This window comes from Myotis davidii, unplaced genomic scaffold (assembly GCF_000327345.1).
Source record: "Myotis davidii unplaced genomic scaffold, ASM32734v1 scaffold430, whole genome shotgun sequence".
Lineage (NCBI taxonomy): Eukaryota > Metazoa > Chordata > Mammalia > Chiroptera > Vespertilionidae > Myotis > Myotis davidii.
This window is the reverse complement of record NW_006285247.1, coordinates 1284420-1293482: the sequence shown is the minus strand read 5'-3', so window position 1 is coordinate 1293482 and position 9063 is coordinate 1284420. Positions and strand designations below refer to the sequence as shown.

General features: G+C 40.7%; 1 pseudogene; it reads left to right on the top strand.

Annotated features, from left to right (window-relative positions):
• On the top strand, nucleotides 1-1352 carry LOC102770436 (annotated as a pseudogene).
• Nucleotides 1353-9063: the final 7711 nt, after the last annotated feature.

Sequence of the window (9063 nt, the reverse complement as noted above, 5' to 3'; positions counted from 1 at the left end):
ATGCCTCGGTTGCAGACTCCTCCTCTGTCCGGGCCCTGGTAAGGGCGCATACAGGAGGCAACCAATAGATGTGTTTTTCTCACATCCATATTTCTGTCTTTCACTCTCTCTAAAAATCAATGGAAAAATATCCAGGGGTGAGGATTAAAAAAAAGAAAAGAAAGTCTTTAGGAGACAAGAATGCCAGAAAGAAGTTTAGACTTAGCTTATAAATAATAAGACATCTATTTATTATAATTTTTATCCCCAAATAATTTTTAATATATTTTATTAATTTCAAAGAGGGAGAGGGAGAGATACTAGAAACATCAATTATGAGAGAGAATCATCAATCGGCTGCCTCCTGCACACCCACTACTGAGGATCAGACCTGAAAACTTGGGCATGTGCAGGAAATGGAACCATGACCTCCTAGTTCATAGGTCCACATCAACCATTGAGCCATCCCAGTTGGGCCTCAAATAATTTTTGTAATATCGTATAGAAATCTCTTTTTGCAATTCACCTGAGCATGAATAAAAATACCCTAACTGCCCATCTTGACCCTCCACATCTCTAGTTAATACCAAGTTCTAGCCATTGGTAAGTCAAAGAATCTCTTGGCCAAAACATAAAGTGGTCTTCAGGGGCAGAGGAAGAAACTAGAAATACTAGTAACAGAGTAAGAAAAGCCATGACTCTTTCTTTTTATAGCTAGACAGATACTTTAAGGCATCAGGGGAAATAAAAGTTAGCAAGATTATGCTTGGTCTTGGTGAGTAGGATCATCTTGAGGATGAACATTTAAATAACATAAAAATATATGCAGAAAAGAACAAAAGTTCAGGATGGATAATGCCTGATTACAAGATTTCCTATCAAGCTACAGTAACAAGACACTTCTAACTGGAGCTTTTGGCATCAATGTGGCCACATGTCCATGGAGAGAGGCTGTGGCGGTGGAGCTCCCACCCAAGGCACCCGTGTGCCCGGACAGCGAGGATGTCGCTTCCTCAGTCTGGGCCCCTGTCCAGGCTGTGAGCAAGAGGAAGCTGCAGCCCACCAGGGCCGCCTTCACCCTGACACCTTCTGCAGTAAACAAGATAAAATACTTCTTGGTAGGTGTTGAACCAGGAGTTGTAATGGCCTTTCATATGCCTAGAATACACAGACAGAGGTGATTCCGATGAAGCTGTTCAAGGTGGGGTCAGAGGGTTCATGGGAAAGAAAGCACAGCTAACACTGTAGGAACAGAAATGGACTAGGTTGAAGAAAAATTACCCAGTGCAGTCGTGTTCAATAACCCCAACATCAAAGGAGCACGTGGCTGTGGAGAAAGCTTTAATGTTTGACTCCTCAGGACTGCTCTGGCCGTGAGCTCCAGGATAGCTATGGAAGCACTGGGCTTACTGAAGAAATCACGTGACTGACATGTGCTTAAGGTTTATAATGCATGACTGCCTTATGAGACAGTAAAGTGATGCACTTTGAAAATGAAACCAGTGTATTAAAAAAAAAAAAAGACATTGTTCTATTGATGAAAGGATAGACGTACAGATTAATGAGATTAATGAAATAGAATAGAAAGCCCAGAAGGATGCAGGACAAATGGAAGTCTCATACATTGTTGGTGGTAATAGAAATATCACACAACCATTTGAAAATGGTTTGATAGCTTCTTATTCTTTAAAATTTTTTAAATATATTTTTATTGATTTCAGGGAGGAAGGGAAAGGGAGAGAAACATCAGTGATGAGAGAGAATCATTGATTGGCTACCTCCTACACGTCCCCTAATGGCAATATAGCCTGCAACCCCGGGCATGTGCCCTGATTGGGAATCAAACCGGGAACTCCTGGTTCATAGGTTGATACTCAACCACTGAGCCAAGCCAGCCAAGGAAATCTTGCTTTCTAAATACCATCCTCCATTAAAAAGAAACAGAGGTGTTGGAGAAATGCTGATTCCAGGGCTGGGCCAGAAGATGTTCCATTGAGCCTGGAACATCTTGCGCCAGAAGATAAGGAAGGGTTTGAAGAATGATGGGGACATGTCAAAAGAATTCAGGATCCAGCTGGATGAGGCTCTCAGTGACCAAACTTGAACAATTTGAACATCAAAATAGATAATAATAGCAATAGAATACTACCCCTGGAATAAAATACAAATCCATGAATCCATACTGCTATACACAGATGAGTAAAAATTAAAGAGAAGGAAAATATTTTCCTTAAGAATGCCAACTAATAAATGTAGAACAGATGATGGCCATTTTAGAAACTGCACAGTATATTTGGCAAGGACCACAGTGACTCAGGCAGAAGTCATTGGTAAAGGTCAAGCAAGTCAGGCAGAGGTGGACAGGGGTTACACTCTTGTCAAAAATCATGGAATGTGCCCAGCAAGTGTGGTTCAATGGTTTAGCATTCACCTATGAAGCAGGAAGTCATGGTTCGATTCTTGGTCAGGGTACATGCAGAGGTCATGGTTCGATTCCTGGTCAGGGCACATGCCTGGGTTTCAGGCTCGCCCCCTAGTAGGGGCCTGCCGGAGGCAGTTGATTGATGAGTCTCCCTCATCATTGATGTTTCTATCTCTCTCTCCTTTTCCCTTCCTCTCTGAAATGAATAAAAATATATTTTTTAAAGAACTCACTGAACTGTATACTTTCAATAAATGCAGTTTATTGTATATAAATTATACCTCTATAAGTGTGAGAGATACTATATATACCAGGTACAACGCTAAAGGCTTGTGGAACACACAGATGATAAAATATTACTGTTCCCTAGGCTTCACAATTGAAAATAATATGTGCATAATTTTCAGGAAACATAATTTGTTTTCTCCTTCTTCCTTCATTTTTCTTCCTTCCTCCTTCTCCTCCTTCTTCCCCTTCTACTCCTCCTCCTCCTCCTTCTTTTTCTTCTTTTTTTATTGTTTTGTTAATCCTCACCTTAGGATATTTTTTCCCATCAATTTTTTAGAGAGAGTGGAAGTGAGGGGGAGAGACAGAGAGAGAAACATTGTTGTGAGAGAGATGCACTGATTGGTTGCCTCCTGTATGCACCTGGGCTGGGGCCAGGGATCAAGCCTGCAACAGAGCTACTTGCCACTGACTGGAATCAAACTCCAGACCCTTTAGTCTGCTAGCCTGAAACCAAAAGTAGCAAGTAATTTTTGCATAAAATATATTAAATATATTTATTTTCTTGCCTTGGTTATATGTAACCAAGGTTACATGGTGGTGGATTAGTGTCAAGGTCAGTTGATCAAAATGCAACCTTTTTAGAGACTGGTTTCCCTTTAAGTGCCTCATGTTGTTTTGCAAAGTCCATGTAATTTAATACATGTAATCACCCTTTCAACACAAAAACTTCCCTGATGTTGCCTTATTCCAGCAAAAATAGCATTATCTGATCCAACAGACGAATACTCCTGAGACATCATACAATAACAGACCAATATGAACACTGGGAAAAAGAAAACCAAATATTGACAAAGAAATTAAAGTGCAGTTTTACACTCTGAAGGGATTGACCTCACAGTTCTAAGTTAAACATCGGATTGCAGGATTGTTTGGGAACTTTTTACTCATAGACAGGAGTAAGTTTCTTATGGCGGAATAACAATCTTTCAGACAATGTACAGATTACAAATGTGTGTTTTTTTTAAACTCCTGTTTCTTTGGCTTTGATAGCTACATTTTTATTTCAGAATTGTGCATTTACCAATAATATTCCAGACTCCCAAATAATAATAGTTACTTAACCTGGCAATAATTATAGTCTGTTTTACAGAGAATTAAGAACATAATAGGAACCATGCATCAGATAAAACTTTTCCTTCAAACAGCAATATACTTGCCCTGGCTGGGTAATTCAGTTTGTTAGATCATTATTCCAACACGCCAGGATTCAGGTTTGATCCCCAGTCAGAACATACAAGAAGCAACCAATGAATCCTATTTAAAAGCCTAATATGCTAAGTGTCTGGTCATCCAGTCAGCCATTCAACCAATCAAAGCATAATATGCTAATGATATGCTAAGGCTGCTCAACCGCTTGCTATAACGTGCACTGACCACCAGGGAGAAGATGCTCCGACCAGTAGGTGAGCTTGCTGCTAGGGTCCGGCTGATTGGGACCGAGCAAGATGGGCCGGACATGCCCTGGAGCCCTCCTGCGGCCCTGATCGTGCACTGGTGGGGTCCCTCGGGCTGGCCTGTGCCCTCTCGCAATCCGGGACCCCCCAGGGTATTTTGGAAAGCTGGTTTCGGTCCGATCCCGCAGGCCAGGCTGAGGGACCCCACTGGTGCACAAATTCGTGCACCGGGCCTCTAGTATATAAATAAGTGGAACAAATCAATGTTTCTGTCCTGCTGGTGTGGCTTAGTAGTTGAGCATCAAACCTATGAACCAGGACACAGTTTGATCCCTGGTCAGGGCACATGCCTGGGTTGCAGCCTCAAACCTGGTAGGAGGCATGCAGCGGGTAGCCCATCAATGTTTCTCTCTCATCAATGTTTCTATCTCTCTCTTCCTCTCCCTTCCTCTCTCTCTAAAAAACAACTAATAATCTTTTAAAAATGTTCATTGAATCAATAAGTTTATAAGACATTTCTGATTTTGTCAGCTAGACCAGCAGTTCTCAAAGAGTGGTCCTTAAATCAGGAGCACGTACATCACCTTGAGTTTGTTAGAAACGCACATGCAACTTAGTATATCTGGGTATGGGGCTGAGCAAACTGACTTAATGAGCTATTCAGATGATTCTTATGCCTGTTACACTTTGAGAACCACTAATCTAGGCAGTATTTTTCTTTAAAAGTGAATAACATTTTCTAAATCTCAAAAATATTACGCTGAGCAAAAGAAGTCAGAGATAAAAGAGCACACAATGAATTATTCAAAACCTGAATAGTGGTTGCCTGGGGTTGGGAGGTATTTAAATGGAAAAAGGCATGAGGGAACTTTCTAAAGTGTTGGAAAGTTTTATCTAAACCTTGGTGGGATGTAGATTACATGAGTGTATGACCAAGGCAAAACATATCAAACTGGATACTTGAGACCTGTGCAGTTTATATAAGTGAAATACAAACAAAAAAAATTAAAATAAAATATATTAATGCCATTCTAATTCTTGCTGCTTACGTTTTTCTTCAGGTGTATTTTTACATAGCAATCCTTTCCTTTTTCTTTATTTAATTCTTTTTATTATTTTTTTTGTATTGATTTTAGAGAAAGAGGAAGGGAAGGAGAGAAACATTGATCAGTTGTCTCCTATATGCACCCAACTGGGGATGGAACCCAAAACCTAGGTATGTGCCCTGACCAGGAATTGAACCCACTATCCTTTGGAACACCGGACAATGCTGCAACCAACTGAGCCACACTGGCCAGGGCACATAGCAATCTTAAAACTATCTACAAGATCTTACATGATATGACCCCCTACCTACTTTTCTAATATTATGTTACCAAGCTCTCCCCTACCTACTTTCCTATTATCTGTTACCAAACCCCTATTACTTTTCATACCTTGACCAGCACTAAGCTTTTAGTTCCCCAATGATACATATTTCTATCCTGCCCCAGGACCTTTGCTCATGCTGTTATCGCTCCCTAGAATGTTTCTCTTTCTTCCCTTCTACCTAGGTAACTCCCATTCTTCTTTCAGTTCTAATTCTTCTGCTTGTCCCTAAGGAAAACCATCCCAAATCTTTATTGTCTGTGTCCATGGAACCCTTTGTAGGGCTACTATGTATGCTTATGCAGGTTGTTAATCTAAACAAGGGTTCTAGCTGAGGTGATAAGGCTGAAATTCAATTTGTGCTTCACTTACAAAGCCTGGCACTTGGAGCAGGACTGTGTCAACCTGGAAGAAGGGCTGCCTTTCTTTTTTTTTCTTTTAATTCTCACCTGAGGATACTTTTCCTATTGATTTTTTTCTTTTTTCTTTCTTTCTTTCTTTTTTTTTAGAGAGAGAATCCAAGGGAGGTAAGGAGGCAAGGAGCGGGGTGGGAGAGAGAGAGAAAGTGTGTGTGAGACAGAGAGAAACATTGATATGAGAGAGACACATGGATTGGTTGCCTTCCACATGCGCCCGACCAGTATCTTTATTCATGTGATTATTTGTTTCTCCAACTAGACAGTAAGCTCTATGACCAGGGCCAGGATGAAATCTGCTACCCAAATCGAACCTGTAACCCTTCAGTGCACTCGACACTCTAACCACTTAGACACACCAGCCAGGGTTGGGCTGCCTTTTTCTTTTTTTTAAATGTTTTGTTGACTTTCAGAGAGAAGAAGGAAGAGGCAGAGATAGAAACATCGATGAGAGAATCTTTGACTGGCTGCCTCCTGCACACTCACTACTGGGAATCAAGCCGGCAACCGGAGCATGTGCCCTTACCAGGAATGGATCTGTGACCTCCTGGCTCATAGGTTTGATGCTCAGTCAATGAGCCACACCAGCTGGCTTTTGCTAATTCATCAAAGACATAGTCTGCCTGCAAAGCTCTGCTACTCCGGGTTGGTTCTGTCTATGGGGACACCTTTTTAAAAATAGCATAAAGATACAATGGTGGCAGCAGCCGCCGTGACCACGTGCTTCCCTTCATAGTATTTACTACAGTTGTAATTTTAGATTTACTAACCTGATTATTTGTTTTTCCCACTAGACAGTAAGCTCTATGACAGTAAGAAACTGTCTGGTTTTGCTTATTATCAAAGATTCCCAGCTCCTAGAACAGTGCCTGCCACATAGTGGGTATTCAGGAAACATTTATTAAATGCATGAGACAATTTTTAATGTCGGAAGAATATTTGGCTTTTTGAAGATAGGGACAGTGACTAATTTTCCCTATTTATTTCCTCCATGGCATTCAGTAAATTCCTCCTGATTGATTTAAAAATATTCAAAGAAGCCATATGATGCTCTGTTCATAGGAAACTAGATCTGCAAGTATATGATTACACACTGAATGAGTGATGATGAACAGCTGCTATTTATGAAGCTGAAAAGAAAAAAAAAAGTTGAATGAATAAGAAATCAACATCAATTGAAATGGGAAGGATTGAATTTAGCTTTTGAAACTCATTTCCTGATATGAAGCTTACAAGATATCAGAAGACAATACCAAGGGAGGCTATGAATTTTCTTGTCCTGTATAAGTAGATGATCTTTTGAAAAATTTCCAAGATAGAACAATCACTTATTTGAAGGCTAAGGGGTATTTCTGACTAGAGTTCTCATCAGTCTAATAGGAGATCAATTTTATTTTTCAATAAGCCCAGTAGTTGAGCATTGACCCATGAACCAAGAGGTCACAGTTTGATTCTCAGCCAGGGCAATGGACTCAATCCCCAGGGCATGCAGGAGGCAGCCAATAGAGGTCAATGTTTCTCTCTATTCCTCCCCTTCCTTTCTCCCTAAAATCGTTAAAGACATTTTATTTTTAAAAAAGGAACTCTTACCCTTTAAAAAATAAAATAAGGTTTTGTACCCTGGCGAGGTAGCTCAGTTGGTTAGAGCCTTGTCCTGATATGCCAAGGTTGCAGGTTCAATCCTGTGGTGAAGGCACATATACAAAGCAATCAATGAATGTATAAATAAGTAAAACAACAAATCAATGTTTCTCCCCTCCCACCACCCCCCTACCCCCACTACAATCAACTTACAAAAATAAGTCTTTGGTGTATGTGTGGAGGGGAGATAATTTTTTTTTAATATATTTTATTGATTTTTTACAGAGAGGAAGGGAGAGAGATAGAGAGTTAGAAACATCGATGAGAGAGAAACATCGATCAGCTGCCTCCTGCACATCTCCTACTAGGGATGTGCCCGCAACCCAGGTACATGCCCTTGACCGGAATCGAACCCGGGACCCTTCAGTCCGCAGGCCGACGCTCTATCCACTGAGCCAAACCGGTTTCGGCGGAGGGGAGATAATTTTACAGAAAAGCTAGTAAAGAGAGTTCCTGTATACCCTTCATCCAATTTTCTTCACTGTTAATATCTTACTATATTACTAGGAACATTTGTCAAAATTTAGGAATTGAAATATATGCATAACTATTTTTTAATTTAAATTCTTCATTGTTGAAAGTATTACATGTGTCTCCTTTTTTCCCCCATTGAGCTCTCTCCTGCTGCTCCCACCCCCATTATACATAACTATTAACTAACCTGCAGACTTTATTTGGATGTTCCCAGTTTCTCCAGTTATGTCCTATTTCTGTCCTAAGTGAAATATTATTTTGTCCTTCAAAAGTGTATGAAAGCCTGACCAGTGTGGCTCTGTTTGTTGAGCATCATCCCATGCACCAGGAGGATGCCAGTTGGATTCCCAGTCAGGACACATGCCCAGGTTGCAGGCTCGAACCCTAGTAAGGGGGTGCAGGAGACAGCTGATTGATGTTCTCTCTCATTGATATTTTTCTCTCTCGCTCCCCTTCTCTCTTCCTCTCTAAAACCAATAAAAACATATTTTTTTTAGAAAAAGAATTTACTGTTTAAAAATAGTGTATAAAAGAAAAGAAAAAAACAAAAATAAAGAAAAAAAAGGAAGCAAGAAAAATATAATAAAATAAGTAAAAGGGACAAAAAAAACACGCGAAAAACAAAATAAAAAAAACACCTGGCTCAGGCCCTAGCCGGTTTTGCTCAGTGGATAGAGCATTGGCCTTCAGACTGAATGGTTTCAGGTTCAATTCTAGCCAAGGGCACATGCCTGGGTTGCGGGTTTGATCCCCAGCAGGAGGCCAGCCGATCAATGATTCTTTCTCATCATTGATGTTTCTATCTCTCTCCCTCTCCCTTCCTCTCTGAAATCAATAAAGAAATCTACACTAATAAAAGAGAAACATGGTAATTGGCGTAGGACCGCTACACTTTTCATTGGCTAATCAGCGAGATGTGCAAATTAACTGTCAGCCAAGATGGCGGCCAGCAGCCAGGCAGCTTGAAACTAACATGAGGCTTGCTTGCTTCAGTGACGGAGGAAACCAACGTTCCTGCCTGCCACGGCAGGCCTCTGAGCGGGCAGTTTAAGAAACTCCGTAACAAATACCACCAGACTTC